At 42.7% G+C, this 15154-nt stretch overlaps 1 long non-coding RNA gene across 1 annotated transcript; it reads right to left on the bottom strand.

Annotated features, from left to right (window-relative positions):
- Positions 1 to 3357: 3357 nt before the first annotated feature.
- On the bottom strand, positions 3358 to 14102 carry LOC114563563 (uncharacterized). The gene is made up of 3 exons (XR_003693657.1): positions 14011 to 14102; positions 13704 to 13857; positions 3358 to 3475 (listed from the first exon to the last, which is right to left on the bottom strand). It is a non-coding gene; the product is annotated as an uncharacterized LOC114563563 (long non-coding RNA).
- Between the last annotated feature and the right edge of the window lie 1052 nt (positions 14103 to 15154).

Raw genomic sequence — 15154 nt, forward strand, 5'->3', positions numbered from 1 at the left:
AGTCCAGTAATTTTGTACATTTTTGTAGCAACAAGTCCACCAAACCATATGAAGATACCCATTGTTTATTAAGTCATACATGCTGCTTGAACAAATTACTTATGTGGGCATTTTTCAGGGGAGGACAGTCTATTTTGTAGATGTAAACTCCACTCAGTTTCCACAGTAGGTTTCCCAGTGCATAATTATATTTGGGGTATTTAATTAATAAAGAAAATAGGAATTATATGATTCTATATGTATATAATTTTTAAACCATGTTTTCATTTGAATCTTGCATCTGTGGCTGTAGAACAAGGAATTGAAAGCCTTTTGTTTTCCCTGCTATTTAAAGCCTTTTCATTTACTTCTGTCTAATTCACAAACAGCAACAATGTCATCTTCATGTCCTCATGTGCAACATCTTATCCTCTCTGTGACAGTGTAATATTATCAGGAGCCTAATAAACAAGAGGGGCTTTCATCGCTTCCAGTAGACTGAACAGGCTCCCTTGATTCTGCCATATGGTGCCTTTTACCAAAACCAGTGGTTGGGTGGGCATTTCCACATGCTGATGATGATGATTCACATAGAGCCATTGAAGTGTAAACATTGATGGAGAAAAGGCAGAGCCTGACATAAACTTAAACTGCTCAAAGACATGATTGAAAATTGTGTGGTTTTTCGGAAAAATTTGGAGAAACTTTAAAGACCAAAGTGCACTGGTTTCATCCGCATGACCTTTTTTGAAGATGAGTGAAATAATAATTGGGGGCTCAAACTGTGTTTTGAAGTTAGAAAATCCAAGGAAAATATTTAATGCGGCCTTGAAGCTAAAGTGATCCTGCTGTTGAAAAATCATGTAGCCGCGGTTTTGTCGACTATTTTCCAATTGATGAACTTGGCAAGGTTTCACTGCGAGCGTGGGAGCTCTGCTGTGTCCCTGGAGGCTTTATGCTGTATGTGGCCAAAAGAACACAGGGTAGGGAGAGCAGTGAGGAGTTTTTACTGCTGTAGCATTGATGACTCACACCGCTGGCTCTGCATCTTTCCACAAGAGCCATAAACGTCAGGGCCCTGTAATGACTTTCACATTGAGCAGCAGAGCTGTAAATGCACTCCCACTTTCTGAAGCTCCTGAGTCACAGCAGAAACCACCGGCAGACTCATCTCTTCCCTCCCCCATTGTCTACTTTGGCTCGCTTGGCAGTGGCATCCCCAACATGCAGGTCAGCTATTGCCCATTTGTGGTCAGGCTAAATGCTAAGCACACTGAAAATCCCCCTGGGCTGCTGAATGTCGCCAAGTTAAAGTCTGGCATGAAAGGCCAAAGAGATCTGAGAGAACAGAAGGAGAAAAAGTTTTTTCCTTTAAAACTTTTTTCTTAAAATAAATGTCTCTAAAGTTTCTCAAACCCGTGTTGCGGTCTCACGGCAGTTCGTGAAATGGGCACGTCATTTTTAATCTATTGATTAGTGTACACTTTTCCCCGTTTATTTCGTGCTGGTCAGCACGAAATGGGAACACAGAGGTAAGTGGTGGTCAGCACGTAATGGGAACACAGATGTTGGTGAACGGGGAAAGGAAACATGACACGTGGGAAATGATCCGCGGTCTCCTGGGTGAAAATCCTGTGTTGTTTAACCCATCCACCACCCCAACCAACCTCCCTACGTGGATTTTTGGCCTTTCATACTACTCGCTACCGTAGTCGTGTTGTGATCACGAAAGATGCTTCCCATTAAAATACATTAGTTTAACAAACGTGCTGGCCACCACGAAATAAAATATGTTTCATGTGCCTACACATCATGACAGCAGGCACACAGCCAAGTAACCAAAATTATATTATTAAATTGAAACAGCAGTCCGTTACAGTGTATACGGTAAAAACATTTATTATGCAGAATTACATTAAATGAGCATGTTGGTAAATTTACAGATGGACTGCTAATTCTGTATGATGACTGCTTTCCCAAACAAAGTATTAACGTTAATTTTTTAATAACTTACCCGATGATGATCAAACAATGTACCCTTTCGGCATATTAGTGAGGCACAACACCAACACTGTTGATCCTCCAGTTTTCACGCGCTCCAATTGACTTTTTTCATAACACTGGTCTTCCTGTTCATATCCACCGGGTCACCAGCAGCCAGTTACATACGTTTAGATGTGCTTCACATTAATAACCACAAAAGTTTTAAACTTGTGTCAATATGGACATGCTACACAGCTTTAAATTTGGTTAGATTCAGATGCAATTCAGATGTTCAGTTCATTTTACTAAAAACATAAGCACCAAAGCATGATTCATAACTTTAGTGCTCATGCTAATGAACAACATGAAAAAAAAATCATGATTCCTTACCTGTGAGCGGTTCCTAAATGCTGAATTTGGTGAATCCAATCCTAGCTTACATATATTCCTATAGTCTGTAAGAGTCCACAGATCAAAAGAATCAAAAGGGTTTTTCTTTTAAATTAATCCAAGTTCCAAATATCCTTGTGTAGAGTCCATTGCTAACTGTCTGCTAACTTTGTTTGCAGAACCTGTTCCATCTTAAAAAATATGTTATCTTCTTCCTGCACTGTGTTGCTGTGTATGCTTGGTTTCATTAGATGGCTACCTATACAATGAAACTGTCCCCAACTTTTTATATTTGGTTTATAACCTGGCACAGCCCCTGACATCCAGCAAGATCTTCCAGTGTGGCACCATGTGTCTCTGAACAGCCATGATCTTCTTCTTCTCTTATTTAATGGTAGATTGCAAACATCTTAAGTGCCACCTACTGTACAGGAGTGTGTAACATGTCATTTTACAATCATCTAAAATTCTAGTTTTAATTAGTGCCTTCCTTGAGTCTTATCCCCTTTCATTCCGATCCTAGTATCCCTATCAGATTCCACTCCTGCCCTGCCTCCTGAACCCTATCTTGAATTAATGTAGTACTTCATGAACTATCAGTAATGTACAAGGATTAATAGTATCTCATGCATGACTTTATGCAGGAACAATACATTCATTAATGTATCAATTAAGGTGAGATTTCTGATTTATTAATCATGTTCATGTCTCCAGAAAACTGACCAGTCCCAGCAGTGTACATATATTCTGAAGAATTTGTGTTGTAATCAGGGTTAACTAAAGATAACCTCTTCCTTACTTTGTCATGTTTGTGGCCCTTTAAATAAAGTGCTGACCTTGTCCATCTTTAACATTGATAAATAAGATATGATTAATGGTGGCAGGAAATAAAAGTATTAAGAATGAAATTCTATTTTTTACAGTTAGCTGACTAGGACTCAAAATACAGAACTTCAGAGACAGAGACGTGAACAAAACCAAGATTTATTAAACTGAATACTCAAATGTGCTAGGGGCAGAGTTCAGGGAGAGATCCAGGTCCAAGGGAACAGACCGAGGGGTCTTGGGAAATCCGGCAGATACTGAGATTCAGGGGGAAAGGTTATCCAATAGTGTCCAGGGGCTGGTCCAGAGATGGAGTTCCAGAAATCCAGAGCCGTGTGTGTAGGAGTGGAGTGGAGGTGGGGGGTCAGGACAGGCAATTAAGGTATAGGGAAAACAGGATTAGAAAGATACAGATCAGGTAACAAGATTTTCAAAGGCTGGAGAGAGAGAGAGAGACCAGGCACACTACACTGGGGCAGAGGGCCTAACAAGATTGGCAAAATGATACAGAGGTCAATACATTGACATAAAAATACAGTTCACTGCAGATGCATTTTTATAGTTGCTTTATTTACAACATTGTGTTGTCTTCCCGTCAACCTTGAAACCTTGTTTTTGATGCCTTTTTTCCACAGTTTTTTTGCTTTTTCCAACGTTTTAAATTGTAAAATTTTTCTTCTAACCATTTTCAGCGCTTATTTGTACATCCCATATTTTCTGATATAAAACAAAAATTGAAAATGGGTCAATGTGACCCGAAGTCAACACAAGGGTTAAATAAGTAATGCCTGAGAACAATGCTCACCCAAGTAAGATATTTATTATATCCTTTTATTATTTTTACTTTTTCCTAACTTCTAAAGTGTCTGAACACCAGAAATATCTTTGCAATATTTTTTTATTTGAGGGGTCACAAAGATGATTGCTGCTTATGCCATTACTAATCATATCTTATTTATCAACGTTAAAGATGGACCAGGTCAGCGCTTTATTTAAAGGGCCACAAACATGATGAAGTAATAAAGAAGCAATATCTAGTTAATCATGATTACAACACTACAATTCGGTTTATATTGCCTGTCAACTTTAACAGTTTTACCCATGAAGGAGACAAAAAAAAAAATAGTGATTCAAATACCTAACTTGATGCATTAATTAATGTATTGTTCCTGCATTAAGTCATGCATGATATACTATTAATCCTTGTACATTACTTCATGAAGTACTACGTGAATGAAATCATGCATGAATTCATGATATTTCATATAGTTCATGTTTCATGTACCATTATTATAAAGTGTTACCCCAGAAGTTAATTAGTTTGATAAGTTGATTAGTTAATCATGATTATAACAATTCAATTTTTTCTTTTTAGCATGTCACTTTAACTACATGAACATCATTAATAAAACCGGAATCAGGATGATTCAGATACCAGTCAGGTACCATTATTAAAAAGTGTTACCAATTTAATACAAAGTATGGTAGCTCATTCAGGTAGCAAATATCTACAAGAAGTGACTACTTGAACTATAAATGTAGTTAAAAGTATGGTAGCTCATTCTGTCAAGTAGGAAATATCTTTAGAATGGACTACTTCCTCTAAAGATATGAGTAGTAGAGTATTTTCAAACAAAACGAGGCTAGCTCGCCCCTCCTTTCTCCTCATCCCGTCATCTTCCCCTTCCTTCCATGCTTCCGCACACTAACCCCCTAACCCCCAAATCCTTCTTGTCCATTATTGGCTGGAACACTGGAAGACTTATGTTTCGTGGTGCAGGTTGGCACGGTTTGTTTTTGTTGGCGTTTGTGGAGCCTGGGCTGGCTACAGAGACCGCATTTTTTTTACAGTGTGTTCGGGGGACAGGCAGGTAGCAGATAGTGAGGAGATGTTTGCTGTATGAAAACAATTTGACATCGCTTAGAGCACCTTTAAAAGTAGGGTAGCTCTTTCTGTCAGGTAGGAAATATCTATGAGAAAGGACTACTTCTGCTGTAAATGTAGCCATCATACACAGAAATCCACGGTCTTCCAAGTGGGAATACGCCTGCCTGGTAGAGGAGATGGAAACTGCCTACGGCCCTTCTTCAGAGCATGCAGCGGCACTGGCCTTTGAACTGAGACAGCGTGTCAGTAAACCAGGTGAGGCACTCCATGAGGGATGACATTTATGAAAGAGTGTCTGTAGCTTACAGTGACAGGATTGATGCTGAGCAAGATGGAATAGGAGTTGAAGTTTCCACTACTGCTGTGGGGGATGCAGAAATTGTACAAAAACTTTTAGAGCAGCGCCCCAACACATTAGCCCAAGGCCGTGACATTGCCAGTCGCCATGAAACCACCAGGCGAGCGCCATCATATGTCACCAGTCTCATGCACTCAGAACCCCATGGCATGGTTGATCGCAGGCCCCGCGCTGCTGTGGTCAGAGAGGGAGCCAAAGAGGAGATATTAAAGACTGGTACAGCGTCCCCAGCATTTAGTTGGAAACCTGGAGTCTTCCAGCCCCAGTCACACACCTTATAAAAGGGAGAGGCCATAAAGACATTAAGCGGGAAGAGAATTGTTTGCATAACTGTTCAGGCCTGGGTCACATGAAGAGAAATTACCCTTAACCAAGGAAAGCACCTAGAGCTCGAGCACAAACCGTCTCCTCTGAAAGCGCAGTCTGCTGTGCTTCACCTTAAAGCCCAAGGTCAGGAAATGAGCATTCACATGCTTGTGTATGAACTAAAAGCGTGTGGTGTGTTGGACAGTGGTGCACGGAAAAGCGTTCTCCCTCTTTGTCATTACAACGCTATTCACCCAGATGTCCGGCCTCCACTTCAGTCATCTGTTCAGGATTTGGATTGGTAATGTACCCGTGTTCGGTGAGGCTTCCATCCCTGTCCAGACTAACAACCGTCAGGTGAGCGTCCGCTTCCTTGTTGCTGTCATAGCTGGCTCTCCTTGGACATCAATTCCTGACCCAAGCACATCTGATTTTTGGAAATCGCCACATTGTGCTGTTTGGAGAAGAGGTGCTGTATTTTCACGCGCAAAACAAACCAAAATCACACGCAATAAGAGTGGCCAGGACTGTGGTGCTGGAGGCTGGACAGAAGTATGTAGTAAGAGGCCATGTAGAAAAACTTAGTGTTAGTGGCCAGAGTGTTAGTGGAAGCTCATCCCCTTAGTACCATGCCCCTCCGCATCTTTAATCCTGGTAAGAGTGCTGTAACTATCAAATAGGGGGCCATTGTGGGGCTCCTCCAGCCTGCCAAAGTTCTGCAGCCTGCAAACACAGTTACCCAAAGCTAGCCTGAACAGACTGTTTGCAGCTCCCCGTCTGTCCCTCAGCACCTGCAGGAGCTCTATACCCAGAGTTCTACTGAGCTTAACAAGAGGAGCAGCTCCAGCTAGCTCAGCTACTGTGCACCTACGACTGTTCTCAACCAGACCCAATGACCTTGGCAGGACCAGCCTTGTTCAGCATGGCATTCTAACCCAGCCAGGCCTCCCATTTAAGTAGCCACCATGCCGGATGGCATTGGAGACAAAAGAATGCTGACCACCAAATACAGCAGAGCAGCATAGCACTTGCCCACCGCAGCCAAAGCAGCTGGGAATCGCCCATAGTAATGGTACGTAAAAGGGATGGGATGTACCGCCTCTGCATAGACTATAGCGCCCTGAATGATTGCACAGTTAAATACGCTTATCCTTTGCCCTGCATTCAAGACACACTGGACACCCTTCTCTGCTGCCAAGTGGTTCACCACGCTAGATCTTGCTTCTGGCAAGTCGAAGTGACCCCAAGAGAACGCAAAGCAGCAGCCTTCTGTATAACAAAAATGGACTGTTTGAGTGGAATGTAATGCCGTTTGGACTGTGTAATGCTCCGACAACATTCCAGCATCTGACGGACCATGTGCTGGCTGGCACGCAGTGGGAAACCTGCCTAGTCTATCTAGACGACATCACTATGCTGGCAAGGGACATGCCACAGATGCTGCAGCTCTTGGCCAGGTTTTCAGTCGTGTGCTGCCTTTTCCGCCACCAAGTAACATATATGGGTCACATTGTTACATAGAGCGGTGTGGCCACGGACCCCAACAAAGTCCAGAAGATGCAGGAATGGCCTACGCCAGCATCCCTCCAAGTTTGTGAAAGACTTTGCTTCCATTGCTGAGCCCCTCCATGCCCTGACCAAGAACATGCACAGTTTCGGTGGATTCAGGAATGCCAGGCAGCCTTCAATGAACTCAAGAGCCGGCCAACAGCTCCAGTCATGGGATACCCACTCAATGATATTGACACGGACACCAGCGACGTTGGCATTGGCACCGTTCTCTCACAAGTTCAGCAGGGTGTGAAACGTGCGTTTGCCTGTGGAAGCCACGAGCTGTCTAAAACTGAACAGAATTACTGCACCACACGGCGAGAACTGCTAGCCGTGGTGGAGTTCACGTCACATTTTTGGCAGTATCTCCTGGGGCGGCCCTTCACTGTACGAATCGACCACAGCAGCCTTCGATGGCTAACAAAAATGAAGGAGCCTGCGGGACAACTCGCAAGGGAGTCTCGCAAATACAACTTTGAGATCATTCATTGCCCTGGTCAGCTTCACAACAATGCAGACAGCCTCTCCCGGAGACCCTGCCATCAGTCAGTCCAGTCGGGGAGACACAGCCCTAGACCCCCCTGAAAGAATATACCTGACTAGGACTAAAGAAACGGAACTGTTTGGTGGTTGGTCCCTGAAGGAACTCTGACAAGCCCAGGAAGACGACCCAGACATTGCACCTATCAGGAGGTGGTTGGAAGCCAGCACAGAGTGTCCCGGCTGTGTAACAGTCAACCTTCAGCCCAGCCAAGAAGACTTATTGGAGCCAGTGGAAGCGCCTCTACATCAAAGATGGAGTACTGGTTAGACGGTTCTACTGCCTGGACAACACCCAGTTCTATCCGCAAGTTATGCTGCCCCATATTTCTGACATCATGAGACAGATTCATGAGGGACAGGTTGGTGGACATTTTGGTGTGGAGCGCACTGTAGCATGGCTGCGAACCCATTATTTCTGGTACAGAATGAGAGAAGACGTTTCCATCTGGTGAAGCAACTGCACCAGTTGTGCATCAAAAGCCAGGCCCCAGAAGACACCACAAGCCCCCATGGGTACTGTTAGAGTTGGAGCCCCTATGGAGCCTGTTACCTTGGATATTATGGGCAAAATGGGTTGAAGCCTTTCCCCTGCCAAATGACATGGCTGAAGTGCTTGCCTCAGAGTGGGTGTGTCATTATGGAGCACCACAGATGCTGCACAGTGACAAAGGCAGAAACTTTGAATTTGATGTGTCCCAGAAAATGTGCATGCTGTTTGGGATTGACAGAACACACACTACGCCTTTCCGACCTCAGTCCGACAGCGAAGTTGAGAGGTTCAATGCTACTCTACAAAAGATCCTTGTCACAACAACAGAGCGCTGCCAGTGGGATTGGGACCTCAAGATTCCCTATGCTGTCATGGCCTACAGAGCAACAAAGCACAGTGCAACTTGTTTCACCCCCAAATACATGGTGTTAGGCTGAGAAGTGAGGGAGCCAGTGGACCTTGTATCCAGGATGCGACCAGATCCTGAAAGAGCTCCCTCAGGCCCCGAGTACGTACAGCAGCTCCAAGAACGACTGGAGCTGGCACGCCAGAGATGCTCTTGGTGAGTCTGTACAACGTGTAAAGAGATAATATTAGAAGAACTGTTGCTGCACACAGTACAAAGTTGGTGATACTGTGTTGTACCTCATTAAAAAGGAACAAAGAGTCAAAATCAAAGTGAGGAAGTTCCTCCCATCTTATGAAGGACCCTTCTTCGTGCTGAGACAGCTGGACGACCTGGTTTTTCGAATCCAGAAAGGGCCAAAGACAAAAGTCAAAGTAGTACACCATGATCAGCTGAAGCCTTATCGCTGCTGCAACCCGCAGGACAACGCCTGGGTCCTAGAGAAAGCGTAGAGCTCGAGACCTATGGAGGTGTCACCCCCAGTGGGTCCTGCTGACTCTTCGCTTCCTTTAGCTGCTGCTTCTCGCCCCTCCATCACAAATTGTGACTCTTCCACTCCTGTGGGCCTTGAGGACAGTGGGGGTGGTACAATGGTGCAGTATCCTCAGAGCCTTCGTTCTCCTAGGCCAAGCCGCAAGTGTTCATGGACAGTTTAAGGGACAATGTTGAAAAAAAAGAAGTTAGTTACCGCCTTGCAAGGTTTGTATTTTGCTTGGAAATATCTATCAGAAAGGACTACTTCGGCTGTAAATGTATGGTAGCTCATTCTGTCAGGTAGGAAATATCAGAATCGACTACTTCCTTTATAAATGTGGTTAAAAGTAGGGTAGCTCATTCTGTCGTTGGCAAATATCTATCAGAATGCACTACTTTCTCTTAAAGTGTAGATAAAGCAGAGTAGCTTATTCTGTCAGGTAGGGAATTTATATCAGAATGGACTACTTCCTCTATAAATGTAGTAAAAAGTAGGTTAGGTCATTATGACAGGTAAGAAATATCTATCATAATGCACTACTTCCTCTATTGTAGGTAAAAGTAGGGTACCTCTGTCAGTTAGGACAGATCTATCGCAATGGAGTAATAACTCCATAAAAATATGATTAAAAGTATGGTAGCTCATTCTGTCAGCTAGGAAATATCAGAATGCCCTACTGTATCAAACATTTATATTTAATTCTGTCAGGTAGGAAATATCAATCAGAATGGACTACTTCCTCTATAAATGTTAAAAGTATGGTAGCTCATTCAGTCAGGTGGGAAATATTTATCAGAAGGGACTACTTTTTCTATAAATATAGTTAAAAGTATGGTAGCTTAATCTATTAGGTAGGAAATATCTATCTGAATGACCTACTTTATCAAACATTTAGTTTAAAGTAGCTCATTATGACAGGTTGGAAATATCTATCAGAATGGACTACTTCCTCTATAAATGTAGTTAAAGTAGAGTAGCTTATTCTGTCAGGTAGGAAATATACATCAGAATGGATTACTTCCTGTATAAATATAGTGAAAAGTAGCATTACCTTCAGGCTAATTTATCACGACTACAAGGGACAGGAATTTTATGTAATTTCAACATTTGTGTAGTCACATTGAATTATACAGCTAGAGTACCCAAATTGGTTACTCGCAAAAACAAATTGAGACACAGCCAGTAAAGTGACCCCGACTGGTCCTGGTTAACACCGCCATGCTAACCCTGCTAACGTTACTGAAGGACCAGGCAAGCGGGCCACGGCTGTTGACAACGTGTAGCCTGTTCAGCGGCCATAGCCGACAATGGTGAGTTATTTTAAGCCAAGAGAGGGGGGCTGTAAATCGGGAAGAGAGGACTGTGAGTTTGCAGTGTGTTTAGCGATAGTTGCCGTAATTCTAAGCCAATAAAGTGTGTTCAGACGCGTGTTATTTTTAACGGTTCCTACCATTATTCTAAGCCTAGGAAGTGCGTCTGTCCAGCGGATGGAGAGGACGGCGAGGTTGTTGGGTTTTTAGTGGTTCCTACCAAAAGTGTGTCTGTCAGTTGGGTACAGAGCTCCATGTGGGCACGGGCTTCTATGACTGTCAATATAGCAAGGTTATAATCGTTAACAAAAACAAAATAACGAAAACTAGGTGGGAAAAAACATTGCCGTTAACTGAAATAAAAAAACGATATTATTATCTAAATAATAAACAATACAGGAGGGCTTTCACTGATCTGAAACGCAAGTATGAAACGCAAAACGCAAGTAGCTTTGTAGGCGGATCTCTAGCGCTGTTGCTATGATACCGGCGGGATAAATGAGTCTTGCGCCAGACGCAAATCTAAAATGGGTTGGTCTGAAGTAGCTAGGTGTGGTTCGCCGATCAGAGCATCATCTCACATTCCCTTTAAGAGCAGGTGCGCTTGTTCCATGGCGGATTGCTATTATGACGGCGGATTTGCTTGGCGCACGCCAGCGGGAGCTGTCCGTGATGCGGCAAAGTAATAAATGCCCGTCTTGGCCGGGTGGCGATGTTGCTGCGGCCTCTCGGTCGCATCTCCTCAAGTCTGGAGAGGATTGCTGCAGCCATGGAGCGTGGGCCTCCAAAAGCACCACCTGCTCCTGTTGTGCCCCTTCCTCCTCCCCCCACTCCATCTCCGTCCACCCGCTCCATCAGGAGCACATCGCGCATTACTCCCGGACCAGATCCCGCAACATCACGTTTCCTTAAGTCCTCTAATATTTCCTCATTTATGTCATTAACACATCCATGATCCATGGAAATGTTGTGTAAATCACAACAAGCCACAAAGAATGCTGAAACTTTTTGAGGACTGTACTGTAAAGTGCCTCCTGACCTATCCAAACACCTGAAGCGCATTTTCAGTAATATTTTTTCTTGTAATTATGTATGGTTTGCAAAAATGAAAACTGCTGCGTCCGTTTAGATGAGAGAAATTTCCGCATTGTGCACACGCTACATTATGGCCAAGCATGCGCCCCTAAAATAGCATCTGAATAACGCGCTACTGACTTTAGACTAGCGGCAGTGGCGGAATTATTTTCTGAAACTGCAAAATAGCACAGAGTAACGTATGCGCCGGAACACACTTCCTCTTTTCGCTGAACCGCCCCCGGGAGCACAAATACATTCCCTAATTTACCGACGTGCGTCTGTGGAGGGAAAAGTCCGCTTTGCGTCGGGTGCAAAATAGGAATGATACATGCGTCGGTGTACAAAGGCAATTGCGCTGGGTGCAAGATAGGCGGGAGTAAGCGTGGGTTAATATGTGGATTGATACTGGGATGTCTAGAACACAACTGTGTGAGTCGATTGACTTCAAAAAGTTTGTCACTTTACTCGAACCAAAGTTCAGAACACCTGTTCATGCCTGTCTTCTTTAGTCTGTTGGCTATTTATATGTATGCTTGTTAACAAAACACTCAACTGACAATTTCAAAACCCCTTTCAACTTCCCTCAATGTCTGAAAGTTACTCCATGTTGAGGACAAAAGAGTAAGGTAACAGCATCGTCACGGGAGGAACTCAGCTGGATCTCCAGAGTAAATGGTCTAGATTTCAAACATTCTGATAACAAGTCATCTTTTCTGACTGCATATTTTACATTTTCTAATGGGTGACAGGTGTTTTTAGACATAAAATATATAGATCTGACATCCTTCATGTGCAAGCTTGCTATGATAATTTATTAATTTTACCTTTATTTTACCAGGAAAAGACTCATTGAAATTACAAATGTCTTGGTGTCCTGGCCAAGACGGGCAGCAGTACAACCACATAGTATACACACCAAATCAAAATACACAAAAAAAAAAAAAAAAAAAAAAAAATCATAAAAACAACTCAGCAAATTTTTTACAGTCAACTACAATCCTAAATACATCTGGCAAAACATCTACAGCTAGATGTTGCTGCCTCCAAGTCAATTAACATCCTCTTGAAAACGACCAATAAGACCGGCTCAATAAGTTATATGGATTTCTGTAACTTGTTCCAGGTCGAAGGAGCAGCAAATTTGAACTAATTTTTTCCCCAGTTCAGTTCTAACCTTTGGAACAGACAGAAGGAAAAGATCCTTGGAACGAAGATTGTAAGTCCCGATACTATTTACACTGATATAGGTCAGAAGGTAGGATGGACGTAGACCTAAAATTGCCTTGTATATAAAGATATGGCAGTGTTTAAGTCTGATGTGTGATCCAAAGTGTTGTGAAAGTGACCTAATAAATCTGTGTAGATAAACAAAAGCTGGTTAAAATTGTGCATGTCTGAGGTATGTAAACACTGTTTCTCTAATGGATATTTCCAATGTATTACAACTTGGATCTCATTTTTGTTGCCATTGATTATAGTTTCTGAACACTATCCAATCCAATCCACTTTATTTATATAGCTCAATTTAAACAAACAACAAGGTTACCAAAGTGCTTTACAGAGATAAAAATATAAAACAAAAAGAACAACAAAATAAATAAAATAACATCAACGATGACAGCGACAATGAAGACCACAGCAGCTCTCATGGTGAATTAAAAGCCAGGGAACACTAGATCAACAAATGTTACTGGAAATTATCCTGAAACAATGCATCTCCCACAATGTCATATTTAAAATAAATATATAAATAGGATAATAATCTTTTAAATTATAAGAATTGTTATAGAGAATTAAATTAGAAAAATCATTTTAATCATTAATAACAGCAGGCTGAACCATGAACTATTCATACATATAGCTATGAAACAATGTATTCCATGTATTTATTACTGTAAGCCCCACATTGTTATTTGCTGTAAGGAAGTCCATCGACATTATGACCGGAATACCTAGCATAAGGCCGCAAAAATCGGCGTAGGTGAGGCTGATGGATTGGTCCAAAAACATAGGACCTTAACCTGGGGTTCATGTTCTAGAAGTTTGTGTCCCGGGAGTATAAGGGGACCGGTATTTTAACCGAAACCACACATTTCTTGGTTGTTTTGGTGCATACACTTACCATGACGTTGCCGGGGAGGGGGGAGGGGGAAGTGAAGCCAGTCATGTATCATGTGAGTACTATCATGATGGGACATTGATTAGAAGGCAAGGAAATGTCATTCCACTCAAAATGGTGGTGCAAATGTCAACAAAACACACATGGGCTGGTGAATCTGAAAGAACACAAATACAAATTACAACTTGACGAAACATCAACTATTCACAACATTCAAGTCCATCGCCAAGAAATAAGGATTAAAATGAATTTGTCAGGTAAAACACACAACACGGGCACTTAATTAAAGAGCAAGCATAACTCCTCTTACCAGCTTGCGGCCTCATGTGAAGGTGAGAGAGTGACTGAGAGGAAGTGCAGTGACCAGGTGAACTCAATCAGGTAATCAAGGGGGTGACAAGGTGGAAGCATAAAAGAAGAGGAAAGGAAGTGAAGAAAGGAAGTGCCAAAATAGAGATTAGAGATATTTAGCGTAGCTTATGAATAATAATCATCTACTTTGGTCAATAATTAAAAAATTATTTGAAAAAAAAAAAAATATCCAGAGACACCTTCATGTCTGTTTTTCCTTTTCCCACTTCATGCTGTGGCAGTTTAATCCGACAGCAATGAAATGTAAATTCAACCCACACCTTAGTTTTAGTCTGACAGGAAAACATTCTTTCCATCCTGAGTTAACAGTGTGAAAAGTGTTCTCAGAGAAGAACATCAAAAGATTAAGTCGAGATCTGGGTGGTGATGGCGCAGTGGATATGACATCCTTTGGTGTGGGAGATCTGTGTTCGATTCCCACTGTGATACATCAACCAATGTGCTCCAGAGGCGTGCAGTCTCTGACATATATATAGCAATTGGAAGACTGGCTATACACTGCCTGCGTGGTGTTTCTGTTGCATGTCAGCTGCGTGGATTTTTCTATGTCTTTCCACACCAGAAACATGTCTGACGCGCTGCTGCTGCTGCTGCTAGCCTTGTCTGGACACATGTATGTTTCCCATTGATGAAATTAAATACCATGTTAAACATAAATATATGCTGATTTGATAACAGCAAAGACAACGTCAGCAGTGTTGACGGCAAAATAAGCTACAGAATATTTCGTTCTGTATTGACAGATAGGGCGGTGGAAGGAGCACTTTGAGGAACTCCTGAATCCGACTAATACGCCCTCTATGTTAGAGGCAGAGCTGGAGGATAACGGGGGATTGTCGTCGATTTCCCAGGCGGAAGTCACTGATGTAGTCAAACAACTCCACAGTGGCAAAGCCCCGGGGATTGATGAGATCCGTCCAGAAATGCTCAAGGCTCTGGGTGTGGAGGGGCTGTCCTGGTTGACACGCCTCTTCAACATTGCGTGGAAGTCTGGGACGGTGCCAAAGGAGTGGCAGACTGGGGTGGTGGTTCCCCTTTTTAAAAAGGGGGACCAGAGGGTGTGTGCCAATTACAGGGGTATC

Source organism: Perca flavescens, chromosome 11, assembly GCF_004354835.1.
Source record: "Perca flavescens isolate YP-PL-M2 chromosome 11, PFLA_1.0, whole genome shotgun sequence".
Classification (NCBI taxonomy): Eukaryota; Metazoa; Chordata; class Actinopteri; order Perciformes; family Percidae; genus Perca; species Perca flavescens.